The sequence below is a fragment of the Asterias amurensis genome, chromosome 2, assembly GCF_032118995.1.
Source record: "Asterias amurensis chromosome 2, ASM3211899v1".
Classification (NCBI taxonomy): domain Eukaryota; kingdom Metazoa; phylum Echinodermata; class Asteroidea; order Forcipulatida; family Asteriidae; genus Asterias; species Asterias amurensis.
The window spans coordinates 23,401,829-23,417,826 of record NC_092649.1 but is presented as its reverse complement, the minus strand read 5'-3'; the positions used below and the strand labels follow the sequence as shown (position 1 = coordinate 23,417,826).

Genomic DNA, 15,998 nt, shown 5'->3' with positions numbered 1-15,998 from the left:
CCACAAAAGGGGTAGGCGGAGTCACCCCCACACAACTTTATTTAATTTTTTAAACATATAAATCGTCAAAAACAATTACTCAAAAAAATTATTTTATTGTTCAGGAACATATACTATAATGTTTGAAGGCAAAAAAAAATCTATTTCCAGGTGCCTTCAACCTCCTGAAAACCATAGGAGCACTCTATCAACTGAGCTAAGTACATATTTGAAGCAGTGATCAGTCCACTCACATGTATGCCAATAGTTGTATAATAATAATGACCTTGTGTTTAAAGCCATTATACACTTTCGGAACAAAAACAAAAATAAAAGTTCACAGATTTACAAATAATTTACAGAGTTTACAGAAGGTAATGGTGAAAGACTTCTCTTGAAATATTATTCCATGAAATGCTTTACGTTTTGAGAAAACATTAATCGAGAATTACGGATTTATTTTAAACACATGTCATGACAAGGCGAAGCGTCCGGAAACAAGGGTGGGTTTTCCCGTTATTTTCTCCCGACTCCGATGACGGATTGAGCCTAAATTTTCACAGGTTTGTTATTTTATATATAAGTTGTGATACACGAAGTGTGGGCCTTTGGACAATACTGTTTACCGAAAGTGTCCAATGGCTTTAAAAGGATTTTTAAATGCTATTCTGTAAGCGCCATGGAACATTGGGGTTTTTTCTATGTAAATTTATGCATTTATTATTATCTTCAAATTGTCCCTATATCAATAAGGAGGCTAGAATTGTAAGACCAGAGTTTGTCTCATCTGGTTGTAAGCAATAATATCAATAGGGGATATTACCATTTCAAACCAGCAAGGTACTGTACAGGGAAAGGCCCCATTTCAAACCAGCAAGGTACTGTACAGGGAAAGGCCCCATTTTGAGCCAGCAAGGTAGCACAGGGAAAGGCCCCATTTTGAGCCAGCACGGTAGCACAGGGAAAGGCTCCCTTTCAAACTGTCAGCAAGGTAGCACAGAAAAAGGCCCCATTTCAAACCAGCAAGGTAGCACAGAAAAAGGCCCCATTTCAAACCAGCAAGGTAGCAAAGGGAAAGGCCCCATTTCAAACCAGCAAGGTAGCACAGAGAAAGGTCCCTTTCGAGCCAGCAAGGTACTGTACAGGGAAAGACCCCATTTCAAACCAGCAAGGTACATGTAGCACAGGGAAAGGCCCCATTTCAAACCAGCCAGGTACTGTACAGGGATAGGCCCCATTTCAAACTGTCAGCAGGGTAGCACAGAGGAAGGCCCCATTTCAAACTGTCAGCAAGGTAGCACAGAGAAAGGCCCCATTTCAAACTGTCAGCAAGGTAGCACAGGGAAAAGCCCCATTTCAAACTGTCAGCAAGGTAGCACAGGGAATTAAAGGCCCCATTTCGAATCAGCAAGGCAAAGATAGACTTCCTCTAAACAAATTTTTTTCTCTGATCTGGTTAAGGCACACCAGGCGCAAATGTGTTTGCACAGCCATTTCTGAGAGGGGAGATGTCATATGTTTTTACCCCATTTATGCTTATTTAAATCCTAGTGGTCTGGCTGTAGTGTGAGTGGGGAGACGTACTTTTGAGGCTAGTAACACCAAATCACTCCAATCAAATGTGCCGAACAACAAGGGGTTCCCATTTGAGCTTTGGGCATTGAGATGTCGTTTTCCGCCATGGCTCATTGTCCCTCGAGAAGGATGTATCATTACTGGACTGAAGTCAATGTCAAGACCCATGTCACTCTGAAACAAGCCGCTCCAGTTTTTTTCAGACAATTTACAATGGTTAATGTGGGACATTCGGGCATATTTGTGATTTGATGCAAGTGGCGGAGCCAAGTTTCTTCAAACTTTATATTCTTCACAGCGATCTAGTGGGGATTTGCTCCTAAATCATACGATTGGCAAGACAGTGAGAAAGGAGTCCTCCTCCTTTATCATTCTCCCAAAGTTGGAGCAATCAAGACAACGGTGGATCTGGCTTGCGAGCATGAATTTGACTTGGGCAAGGGGTATCTCTTTCGCTCATGTACGCCCGATAAGCGGCTTTTGGCAAACTTTACAAGGAGGTGGAACGGGTAACGAGCACACTGGCACAGTACAGATGCTTCGGGATGCAATTTCACTCCATGTAAACCATTTGTCTGAGAAAACAAAGGTTCCACAGAGTGGTCCCATCACAACCCCACCGCCTAAGAAATCTTAAAACATTCTGGACCCACCTCAAACAGATCTCTTTCATGTCTTTTTCAATTTTCCTCCCATCTTAACAATTGACTTGACTAACATTTTGCACCTGACATCCTCATCCATTATATAAAGCGGGGGAGCATCATTGGATATCCTCCTACCCACTACCGCCCTCCCCTCAACCCTAAAGGTCTACCACCTTGAATACTACTACAAACAGTCAAACAAGAGAGTTACAAGAATTTCTTTTATCTTTTTGGTAATAATCAATATCAACAATTCTACACTTTGATTCAAGTACAGTCTACATCTCTGTGTCAAAATGCTGTCAAACTTTCCTTCAGCCTCTTGTCAATGCATGGCTCTACAAAGTTCTCAACCATGAATATCAACCAGCCTCAACCTGCAAACAGCGCAAAAAATATACAGGTATGTAATTCAAAGTAAAAATGGCTTTCTCTGATGCGAAAAGCATCTCCTTTGGCTATGCATGGACCCTGTCTACAAGTCAAGCTGGAGGCAAAGAATTTCAGTTGCATTCCTGAGGCTAGTGGGGCAGTGCTGCTTTTAAGTGTTTGTATGAGTTCATTTGGTACATTTACCTTTGACTAACCTGACTACACGCACAAAAAATATACAAACCTTACCCGCTTACGCATTGTATCCACCTACAGTAATGTGCACAACATTTACAGCCCCCCCCCTCCCCCTAAAAAAATAAATAAATAAACTAGACATTAGGTGTTTGTGAACAAACACAAAGCTGTTCCGTGTTCTTTTGCTTGGATTATGTGCTAAAATGACCAAGGAGCCTATAACTGAAAAAAAAAGTTAGAAAATGTTGAATAGTGTCTTGAGTTATGGTGCCACTTCCGGTTGACCCCAAAGTAGAGGTCGACATGGGGTCACGGTAACCTAAGGCTAATCTCCAATGCCTAAGGGGTCTAAAACTGAAAAAAAGTACTTGAGATGTACTTGAGATGTGGTCCCACTTCCAGTTGACACGGAAGAAGAGGTCAAAATGAGGTCACGGTTTTTCCCAACAAATTTTAAGTCCTAAGGAGTCTATAACTGAATAATTTTTTTTTAATCGGTTGTGTTACTCTTGAAATATGGTCCCACATCCGGTTGACCCGGAAGTAGAGGTCAACTTGATGTTTTTCAAAATTAATGTCCATGCCCTACGGAGTCTTCACTACAGTGTAAAAATTGGTCCTGCACTTCTTGAGATATGGTGTTGCAAGGATTTTCAGTCACTCGTCAATAGAGGGCGGTATACAAAATAAGTGGTCCCTAGTTGAATAATGTAAAAACTTGCATTTGACTCAGGATTATTTGATTTGGTTGGTTTCTTGAGTTCATGCTAGTATCTTTAGAGTCCATTGCCATGTGACAAACTACTTAAGGATAAAATCCTTGTATTTGGTTGGTGGTTTGATGTTTGATCTTGTTCGAGTGGATTTTACTGAACTCGTAACCACCAAACTCTGCACCTACGATCACCATTTTTGGCTTAATGTGCATGCGCGGAATAAAATGTGCGAGCTTGGAAGCACACAAACAAAAGAAATCCCTGCTAAGCAGTGTATTTTGCTTGACGTAAGCGCAGATTTCACTGCTTCTGCTAAGCACTGAATCTTTGCTTCCAGAGCAGAGCACGACATTGGGCTCATTTGCACAAGATTTTTCATAAGGTTTATTGCGATTCAGAACCGCAATGCATTTTGGGAAGGAATATGGGGCGGTTACTATGCAGTTTCTACGACTCGCGCTCGCATTGTCCTCTCTTGAAATTTTGCAATTCGCGATAAAACCTTAATAGGCAAGTTCCCATCATGATAGGCCTGGGTGACTAGTGAAATTTATAAACTCCACTAATCGCCCCTCAAACCCAACTACGACGCTTGTCACGATAAATTACGGATTCTCAAGACTTGTGCCGCAAAGTGTTGCAAGCGCACGTTATATTATATGTTGCGAATAGTAAGAAGCAACACAACCAGTGTTTCACCAGACAGGTAGTCGGGACAATTTTTGTAGTCAACGTTTGAGCACGATTATAACAGAGTAGAGAAAAATAGTAGTCGCGACTCAAATAATAATTTGTAGTCGTAACTCAAATAATAATTTGTAGTCGCAACTTTAACACTAAAGCACACTAGTCGCCCCGGCCTACTTTTGCACGTAAGTAAACCACGGGTATTATCCTGAGAATGCAAATCAAATTTTTAAGTCACTGTTGTTTTCAGTTTTGCAGGACTTGAGCACAATTAGTCAACTGTAGCTTTTTTTATTGCGAATTGTGACGCTCAAGAACACATTCCCTGCTAAGCTGTTAAATACGCTTAGCGTAAGCACAATTCCATGATTACGCAAGCGCTGCGATTCTTTCCTTTAAAAGCCATTGGCCCTGGACCAAACTACACTAAAGATTTTTAAACACAAAAAGCAGCTAAACACAGCAAACACAAGTACAAGTTGTGAATCAAGGTATTCTGCTGATCTGCAATTTTTTTTAAAGCAAAATGTTTTGCCTATTGATTATATAAGCAGCTCTATAACATTCAGCCACTATTCTGCTCAATTTCTGCATGTTTATAAAGCAAAATGTTTTGCCTATTTATTATAAGCAGCTTTATACAAATGACCCACTCAACCACAAGAGAAACGTCAGCATAATAAAATCGCTGCTTTTGTATTCCTGCCAAAGAGTTTTTGTATGTCATGGTATAATTTCTGAAAAGAAAGCGAAATACTTGAACTAGTTTAGGCAAATGGTCCCCGGCGCAAACAAGGTGACTTCACCCGTAAATGATTCAAAATCCCTGGCGTTCTATTTTCGTCGTCCACGCTCGTCGCCTGAAACGAAGCTGGTCAACTCGGTCCCAAACCAACTCGGTCCCAGTCATACGTTGACAGTTTTTTCACTAATTTCTCAAAAACTACAACACCACAGCAAGTAATATGTTAAGGGAAGCTTTCAACTATCATTATCTTCAAACTGTTTAAGTTTAGTGTAAACATGGAGGTAGAATGTGTGGACACGATGGTGTGTCGTCGTCGTCAAAAACCCCTATCAATTGCGCACGTTGGTTAAACGAAAACCCTATGCCTTCGTGTACGTCCAGAACTCGGTTAGGAAACGAATAAAAAGAGAATTCGCTGTGGTCCAGAACGTAAGTAGAAAAACAACAAAAGGAGACTTGAGTAGACTTCTCTCAAGAAGTCACAACTCATGATAGGTACATACTGAATTGCATTTACCATAGAGAATGTTTAACAATAACATGGAAGCGACTGCATCCAGTTATATTCAAATGCGTATACTCATCTCAAGAAGTCACACTCATGATAGGTACATACTGTATGGCATTTACCAAAGAGAATATTTAACAATAACATTGAAGCAACTGCATCCAGTTATATTCAAATGAAGATTACGCGGTTAATTAATTAAGATTTTCAATTTTTTTTACATTTAGAGTAAAGCTTATGTTCTAAGCTACAATTTGGTATAATAAACTCACTCTTTCGTATTATGGTTTGGGAGATTAGGCTTAAAGAAAAAACGTGTACAAATGCAATGGGGTTTTGGCGAGAAACAAAGAATAATAATAATAATAATAATAATAATAATAATAATAATAATAATAATAATAATAATAATAATAATAATAATAATAATAATAAAAATAATAATAATAATAATAATAATAATAATAAAAATAATAAAAATCTCGACGAAAACAATACCTGTTTCGAAGGTAGGTCGGAACAGCTAATAAATAAATAAATTATTATTTTCATCCTAAATGCAGTCACTTACCAAGAATGGCTTCTTTTAAGCCCTATTTGGGGAGAACTTGCAAACGGAAATATTTTTAAACTAGGCGTAGATTGCATTTGTGCAAAAATAAATAGCTGTTTCGTTTAAAGCATTTTCGAATGACTCAACTGAATTTGAAATTCTTTTTGTATTCCAAGCAGTTATGACCTATCTAGCCTATTGAAAAAAAAAAGATTATACCAAGTTCAATTTATGACTTAAAGCTGCAAAAATGGAAAAAAAAAATCATACAAAATTATGTGCTGATGTCATCATGATATCATTCCACAATTTACAAGAACATCCCGATATGTGACAACCTACAAAGTTTCAATAATATGATTGCATCATTATGTCGGAAGTTATACAACTTCAAAAAGTGCTCTTTTAATGCCACATCACATGACCCCCGATGACGTCATTGATCTAAAACTTCACACAAATGTTGCCTGTCTGAGAGTAAATGTGTGTGTAAATTTTGAAGTGATTTAACACAAAACTTCACCACACACATCTTCAAAAACTCTAACTTGAAGAATTGTTAACCTGTCGCTAGAGGGTGCTATTGCATATTGTGACGTCATCTATATATATTTTTTAAAGCAGTGGACACTATTGGTAATTGTCAAAGACTAGCCTTCACAGTTGGTGTATCTCAACATATGTATAAAATAACAAACCTATGAAAATTTGAGCCCAATCGGTCATCAAACTTGTGAGGTAATAATGAAAGGAAAAAACACCCTTGTCTGACGAAGTTTTGTGGGTTTAGATGGTTGATTTCGAGACCTCAAGTTCTAAATCTGAGGTCTCAAAATCAAATTCGTGGCAAATTACTTCTTTCTTGAAAACTATGGCACTTCATAGGGAGCCATTTCGCACAATGTTTTATACCATCAACCTCTCCCCATTACTCATCACCAAGAAAGGTTTTATGCCAATAATTATTTTGAGTAATTACCAAGTGTTTTCACTGCCTTTAACTGTCTACCCTTGCAAGACGCTAACATCATTAAAAGCAAGTAACTTGTGCTGAGTACTGAGTATTATATACAGTGCTAACACACATCGGTGTATGGGTAAAAACCAAAATTAATATTCTTTATCCCCGATGCAAATTTAACATCTATTATATCGTTGCGGTACCTGCTGCCAAAACATAGAATTCTAAACTGCCTCTAGCTGCCGGGCAACCTCGATGGTCTACAATCCCGGCCGTATCTCGTTGGGCCCCCCTGCCCCCTTTCAATGTTGGTTCCAATTGCCGATTGTGTTCTGAGTTACAGTCAACATTGAGCGGGTGGCGGGGGGTGGGGGACAAATGTTTTGAATGTGAATGGGAAGTGCACAGAGAAATGTTGTATACAACGTTAGGAAAGGGTGGCCCAAGCATTTTGGCCGGGATTGTAGTTGGTAAGACACTGCTCTAGAATTGCAAGGGTCGTGGGTTTGAATCCCACCTGAGTAACATGCCTGTGATATTTTTTCACGGGACTCGGGAAAGTACTGAGTATTATATACAGTGCTAACACACATCGGTGTATGGGTAAAAACCAAAATTAATATTCTTTATCCCCAATGCAAATTTAACATCTATTATATCGTTGCGGTACCCGCTGCCAAAACATAGGATTCGAACTGCCTCTAGCTACCGGGCAACCTCGGTAGTCTAGTTGGTAAGACACTGCTCTAGAATTGCAAGGGTCTAGGTTCGAATTCCACCCGAGTAACATGCCTGTGATATTTTTTCACAGGACTTGGGAAAGTACTGAGTATTATATACAGTGCTAACACACATCGGTGTATGGGTAAAAACCAAAATTAATACTCTTTATCCCCGATGCAAATTTAACATCTATAAATATCATAACTGTTGTCACTTTTGAATTACAAGGCACTTCCGATTTCAACCAAAAGCAGAGGTCATGTGAGGTCACGCACAAAATAAAATGAAGACCTAACTTATCCCTCCCAAATCCCACAAACAGAAACCTACAGTCTCTTGTGGCTGATTTGATATAGATTTTTATACATTTGAAATAAAAACCTTTAAGATGATGTCGTGTGACAGGTGATGACATCATCATGACATCACTGGTTTAGGATCATTATTGCACCAATACCTTTCATCACTGAAGGTAAGCAACATCAGGCCCGATCAGTATTTTTTTAATTTTTCATGCTTTGATTTTAGTCTGTTTTCAAATTGTTTTCAACAAACATTTCCCTTTCGGTTAGTTAGTCTTCGGTCGACAGTCGTCATTATTCATAAGTTCCTATTTCCTCAACCACAAAAGCTATTTTGACAATCTATACATCATGTGAAAGGGCTTTGCGCACATGTACTTCACAAAGGGTATGTTGGTGACCTTCTCTTGACCTTTTGACCTGTCTTAACCAGAAGTGAATGTAAAATGCTTTGAATAGGCATTGTATCTTTGTTTATTGTCCACCAGGCTTGTACGTGTAGTTGTGTACTCCTGGAAGCTGAACACCTTGTTTTTGTTACGACAAAACTTAAGTCTACATGTAGTTAAATGATTATTACTGCCCTGCCCTTTTCTTTCGTTGGCCGTGTGCCCTTCTTAACTGTGTATGGTTTTCTGCTTACCAGTAATAATTAAACATAAACTTTCTTCAATTCGATCCCGAAGCGTGTAGACTTAGACTTGGTTCTAAGTCTGTGATTGTGATTTTTAGTCGTCCTGATAGTCGATACATATTGGCTGAAGCAGCGCCCTCTTGTGGATAAACAATCGTCATTAACCTACGATGGACCATTGTCAAGTTTGTAAACAGTAACGCCCTATGGCGAATAAGTCAAAAGGTGGATGGAACACTCTGATTGGTCAGAATCTATGAGGCCTTCAATAAAATGCACATTCAAACTTGACTGTTCAGAAAAATCAGGGCTATATTTCCAGATAGTTTCAACTTTAAGTGGTATGTACACATGATTTATGCAAAACAGGTTTAACAAATGGCAATATTTCCTGTTGCAAAAAAAAAGAATTAAATTTTTATTCCTAAATCAACACATGATGTCATTATTTAAACTGGGGTGTTTTTTTTGTGCACATTACTTATGCCAACAAATTATTGGATGTGATGTGAGCAGAGTTTGTGTTTTCATCACACTTGAAAAAGTTGGGTTTCATGGTTTTGGATAGTTTGCAATATTATAACATGTGATAAAGTTTAATTTAAAGTACATTGTCAATCTTATGTCACAGGTTTTCAAGGACTAATTTTGTTTGTTTTGTTAGTTTTTGGTTTTTACTGCTCCTTGAACACACAGCAGGGTGGATACGTGCGCATAGCAAGTCTTATTATTATTATTATTGTTATTATTATTAGGACAACAAAATGCAAAAAAATAAACAATCTGTATTTAAAAAAAATTACCTGAAATATCTTTATGTTGTGTTCATAAAGAGACGTACAAATTTGATAAACACGGTGCCATTTCAATTTTGAACCTAAACCCATGCAAGTATTTTTGATTTCACACCTCATGCCTGTTAATGCATAGTTAAAATTACGTTTCAGAACATCAAATGGTTGACTTGCAGACCATGTTAGTTCGAATCAGTAAAAGGAAAACCACCCAATTTCCAGTCATACTTGTTTGGATCATTCTATTCTACTTTTAAAACATCTTTCCTAACCATATGCATTTTACAACCAAATCACCCGATCTAAGGCAATGTGTACCGTCTCTTCAAAGGGACTTTATACCTAATATATTGGTAATTAATCAACTAGTTTTTGATCATAAAACTCACTTGATAAAGTCCACATGAGAGGCATGTCAAAGGACTTGTTTCTATACTGCAATGGTGTTTTTCTTTGACTATTTTTTGCAACTACTATTGCCCAATTTAGCCCAAATTGTCAAAGATTTATTATTGTATGCATAAATGTTGAGGAGATACACCAACTAAGGATACTTGGTCTATAGTGGTCTTTGGCAGCTATTAAAAGTATACCCTACATTTAATTCATGTTTGCAAATACAAATTAAGTTTTATTGTGTACTGCTGTGAATTGTATAAACATGTCGCAATAAATTTTCCATATTGCTTGTTAAAGTTCCTATAAATTTGTGACCAAGATTCTCTTTGATTACAAATGATACAAACTCTTGGCAATACTTATAATAATGCACTGACCTTATGTCTAACGCACACAGCAGACAATTGTTTACAATTTTATAGCTAAAATGTTGAGAGTTACATGGAAGTTAACCATAAGAAGTGGAAAATCTGGACTTGTGTTTCGCTACAAGTTAGGTGGTGGTGGTGGTGGACGTGGGCTGGACTTGCTGTTTAGATAATTTAATCAAAGTTAATTCAACCATTCAACGTAGGCCCTTATATTTAGCGGGTCCTGCTAGAATTCTGCGCTGTCTCGATTTCACAAAGCACTAGAATGATCTTAATAATTGCTAAGCAAAGAGTAACTTCACAATACCAATTACATACATCGCCCTTGTTTGTACTCTGTTTCATTTATTTTTTCCCGTTCAATTTATTTTTATCCTTTCCCGTATTATTAATTAGTCCCTTTTCTGTTTTCCTTTCCCGTATTATTTCCCCAGCCCTAAGCTTGGGCGATTTTATTATCCCACGATATATCATCATAAAAGTATCGCAACATTCGATTAAATCGCGATTTATATTTGAAGTGTAAAATTCTGACAATTTGTTATGCCCAATTTTCAAACTTTAAAAATCTAAACAAATCGAGGTATAGATCTGTGAGGTGTACTGTCTACCCATGGTGTCATAGCTCTATGAGTTACACACACATAAAGTCTCTTTTAAAGTGTCTACTGCGCATGACTGTACTGCGCATATCCTGCCCATTTTATTCTAGCTAACCAATAAGCATCCATAACATGCACATGGGGTGACCTCCCATTCATAAAACGGTTGTGGATGGTTTGTGGTTTGTGTAATATGATCCCACCGGGTCTGCAGTTCGGCAGCGAGGCGGAACACAAGGCTACCTCACAGGGGAGGTATTTGATACATTGTGTTACTTCTGAATGTCTGTGGGAGACTGCCTGATCAAAGTCTTTGATGTTATTTTTTTTCAATTGGTGAATCTTGGGGTTGGTTCTGGGACTTTATATTTTTTTTAAACAGCCGTTTTGGTTGCAAGACGTCACAATTAGGGAAGACATCGAGATACTTCATCAAAACCACGATATGCCGATAATTCGATTAACAAAAAATCAAGACGATATGGTAATCGTTTAAGAAATGGTATCGCGATTTTCGCTTATATCGAGATATCGCCCAAGCTTACCCAGCCCCATTAATTTTTTCCGTCCTGATCATTATTTTGTCCTCCTGTTTTTCCCGTTTAGTATTGTTTGTCAGTCGAATTAATTTTATGCCCGTTCCGTTCATTCTCCCCTGTTTGCGCGGGGGGTGTAGATGTCGCAAGTTTTAAAATCAAAATTAATGTTCCCATGTGTAAACTTTTAATTTAAGGCGTGTTTTATTTAGTTTGTCATAATTTGCTTGAGACGGATGCATGTATCCTTAAAAAACAGAGCTGCGTGATACGTGCCGTTCCCCTGTCCCCCTGCCCCTTCCCATCTCCCCGTCCCACGTGCTCTAATGTCTGACTCCGTTCTCCGTGATCCCGTCCCATAGCAACAGTTAAATAAAATGTGCAGTTCCCCGGTCCCCCTCCCTCTCCTTGCCCCACTTGCTTTAAAGCCTGCCTCCGTTCTCCATGATCCTGTCCCATAGTAAAAGGTGCCGTCCCCCGTCCCCCTGCCCCTTCCCTCTCCCCGTGTTACGTGCTCTAAAAGCTTGCCTCCGTTCTCCATGATCCCGTCCCATACGCCTCTCTTAATATTTATGCATGACGTAATAATTCTTACTCAAATGAGGCTATGGGAGCGCAGCCACTGTGCTGTTCGCGCGCGCGGCCCATAGCAACAGTTCTTTGCTTGCATTGTACGCGCGCGCTGCCCATAGCAACAGTGAAAACTGCTCGCAAAACCCCACCAATTTTGGTGTTTTTCTGCTCATAAATCTGTCAATTCTCAATGGACTTTGTTCAAAAATAGATAAGTGTCAAGACAAAGTCAGCGTCTTTCTTCCATGTAAATTTGGCGAGGTTTGATGCAGTATCCAGGGAGGAGATCCAATAACATACACACACACACGCACACAGTTTATGGTGTAAACCAAGGACTTCTCTTTGTTCTCCCATTGTTTGGACATAGTTTATTTTTCAAACGTCCCCATTGGTTTTGTACACGAAATCAAATTGAGGACGTCCTCGGTGTGACTTTTTCCCGTATCCCTTTTGTTATAACCTTCTCCAAGTCCTCGGTTTGAATGCGTAGACATGCCCACACACACTCACACAGACAGACACGATGCGGCTATTTATAAAAAGATAATTGCTCAGTCGTAGTTCAACAGCTTCGACTGGAAATAAATTATAAGACTAGTGCAATTTGGTGGCCATTTATGGAATCTTGACATCCATAAATGGCGGAGCGTTTTGTTTTGCGAAATTTAACAAAGCGAAGCACGTTTGTGTGGATCATTATATTCTACTTTTAAACATCTTTCCAACCGTGTTTATTTTTACATTAAACGCTTGTTATAGCCCAAAAACGCCCAACAGCGCGCAACCCGATATGCTCCGTCATTTAATCCTCCTTCTGTGAAAGCCTCAGTGAAGGGCACACATTTACCAAATTAACTGGAGCCCCTTAACACAGTGCTCAAAGAGAACGGGCATAGACCGAACAAACCAGAGTCCCTTTCCAAACACAACTCTCAGTCTGCACAATCCAAAGATACTATGCCCATTGGGGTCCTTCCATACATTGGTCATACCAACAAATCCTCCGTGAAGCGGAAATCAAGGTCTACTACCGAACTTGCAATAAGTTGAAACGAAGCTTCACACCCATAAAGACAAGCATGACTCTAGCAGTCAGGCAGGGGTCTATTGAATTCCTTGCACTTGTGGTAAAGTGTACATTGGCAAGACAGGTAGAGACCTTACTAACAGGCTAAAAGAACATAAAGCACACGGCCAGAGAGGGGAATATGACAAATCTGCCATTGTGAAACACTCCACCAATTTAGACCATGTCATTGATTGGGATCAGGCTCGAATCATATAGTACCTGAGAGACATTGGTGTACAAGGCGTATAAGGCGCCTTGTCAAAACCTCCAAGCCGTTCCATTCCGCGTGCATTCTGCGGGAGTCCGCGGATTTTTGTAACAAAAGAACCCGTAGCAACCAGGCATGTCCACGGCCATGACGGCTCATTTACATGTCAATAAACATGAATATTCCGGGGGCTCCGCGGAGCGTCCGGTAGGCCATTGTAAGGTCCAGCTTATGAGCTGACCGGCGGAACCGCGGAGGAACGTAGGTGGTTAACAATGGTTTTACCTTAATTTGCAGATTAAAAAGCAAAGTAAGGGTGGATGTGTAACTAAAATCCATTTCCTCCAATGTGTGATTTTTATGACTTGGTTGGGCCCCTACATAACCAAAACATGAATTTTAAAAATGGTTGTCTTTATTCCCGGCTTCGACTGACAAAAGTTCCAGGCTACGTGCAAACTCCGTTCCAAGTGGGTCAGAGTATCCAGGGGACATTTTTTTTAACTGTTCGTTCTTACTTTCCAAGCGGAAAACATTAGTTTTTATTTATAAAATCCCAAGTCACCGTCACCAATAAACAAATCTACACACCTGTGCGAGTGTGTCTCCATGTCAAAACAACCAGATAGTCTGGTTTGTCCAATGTCTGGGGGGGGGAAGCCACAGTTTCAGAGACCGGTGTTTCTATTGGCTGATGAATTTACATATAGTGCGTAACAAATGTTTTCATTGGTCAATTTTGCCCTACTGCCAGAGCAGCATATTGTGTTCAACATCATGGAAGAAAACGTTTAGTAGTCGCGGCGGCGGTGATTTCTTATTAATTTAGCATCGTTTTTCTTGCGGGAAAATTGATTAAATGTGGTTGGTTTCAAGTTAAAAATCGATATTTTTGTATCAAGCATAAATGTTGCAAATTATGCTTCGCAAATTGGATCGCAACATTTGCGATGCACTTTTTACAATTGCATAGCAAATCATCAAAATTGCATCACAAATTGCGATGTGATACAGGCGAAATCATTCCCTGATTATCACATGCGCTGGATGGTGTAATTGTCTTGTCGGTGCGGCCTGTCCGCTTCCAGGACGATGTTATTCATGAGTAGAAAATGTATTGTTCTGGAAGAGCATGGCCGGTCCGCGTCCAAGCCGCTGATATTCATGACCTGAAAATACAACTTGTTTATTCATGAGACTTATTATACTAACAATAGCGCCCGGCAAGGATAGCTCATTAACTTTGTCGCGCTTCAACGCACATGGTCGTTCTTCCGCGGACTGTCCGAGGTCCTTAGCAACGGCGGTATTTGCTGTCCAGTCCGCAGACTGTCAGCGGAGGAACGACCGGGAAGTTTTGACAAGGCGCCTAAGGGAAGCTATCGAAACAGACACAACACTGTGCCACAAGATATCGGTTATTTCATCAGCAGCATTTGGCATAGTATCCTACCATCCTCCTCCTCTAACAAACCCCAACCTACTGACACGCCTCACTACACACAAGGGCTTTCTTACACAATGGGCTACCCTAACAATGGCCCTGAGCCGCTAACCACCACAACACCAATCAGAGCGTTGATTGACTCCGCGGTAGTCTAGATAATTAGGATACATAAGCGAAGTAGTAGTCCCAGCAAATTTTCTATACCTTGTACCCGGGTAGTAGTTATAAAGCAGGACAGTTCTTTTCAGAACTGAGGAGTCTCCCAAACATCCGATAAATCTACTCCACAGTAATGAAGAAAGAAAGTTCTCTACGAACAAACTCTACCTGGTAAGTAGATAAACACATGGTGTTACCGTAAACCAAACATATATTGATTATATCCTATTTGGAATAGATGCAGCCAACAGGTTTTTGTGGTCTCCCGATTGGTCACCTCTCTGGCATTGTGTTGTTATGCAACTGTAGGTTGTCAATAGTATAAATATTCCGTATACACAAGAGGGTCAAGTCTGAGATCGCCAGTTAGAGCGTGTGATAGCAAATCTGCGGGAAGGTCTACATGGCTGATGCAGAAAAATAACCGCAGTCTCACACATTGAATCAAGTCTATGAAGCGTGTGGCATACTAACCATTGACCACGTCCAGATTCACAAAGGAACACAGAATCGTTCCCGATGCACGTTGTACTGCATGGTCTACTCTAGTTCTCTGCTCTACACAGCACATTTTTTTTTGTACCTTGCAGTCAACTGGTGTGCAACCAGACTGTATGCTCAGGTTCCCCAGATACTGTTTTGTCCAGACTCTGCGCCAGTCCAAAATTCTCAAAATACAAAATGCGCTGTTAAAAAAGCGTAGCGCCCGGGCAATTAATTTTTTTAATACTTCACAACGTACTACATTGTGTACACCAAAAACCAATCATTGGGCTAGTAGATTGATATTTTGCATAAATTGTGTGCATCGTCTGGTACCCAGAAGTTGACAATTCTTTGGATGTTGAAACACACAGTGTGGTATTGGGAGACCGATCAGAAATAAACAAATACCCAGACGCAATTCTGATACTAGTATTCCAACTAGAGCTATCAGGCAATTGTGCAGGGTTTTTATAGTTCAGGATCAGTGTTTTGTTAGTGATGAAATAAATAGCGCAAAATTGTTTGCACAATCAGTCACTTCAGAGGAAGCTGTTTCTCACAATGTTTTTTACTATCAACCTCTCCCCATTACTCGTAATCAAGAAAGGTTTTATGATGATAATTATTTTGAGTAATTACCAATAGTGTTCACTGCCTTTAAAGCCTAATGCATGATATCTTTCAATGCTTTTAGAATGTAGATTGTTTCAGAACTGTAAGAGCGCCCTCAAAATGTCAGGTTTAAAAA

General features: G+C 39.6%; 2 protein-coding genes and 1 pseudogene across 2 annotated transcripts in view; 1 reads left to right on the top strand and 2 right to left on the bottom strand.

Moving 5' to 3' along the window:
* LOC139954245 (U6 snRNA-associated Sm-like protein LSm3) overlaps positions 1–15,998 on the bottom strand; it is a 514,674-nt gene that overhangs the window by 128,653 nt on the left and 370,023 nt on the right. The window lies entirely within an intron of this gene.
* The window catches only part of LOC139954239 (microphthalmia-associated transcription factor-like), a 59,822-nt gene that overhangs the window by 27,710 nt on the left and 16,114 nt on the right, over positions 1–15,998 (bottom strand). The window lies entirely within an intron of this gene.
* On the top strand, positions 10,224–14,744 carry LOC139934091 (uncharacterized; annotated as a pseudogene).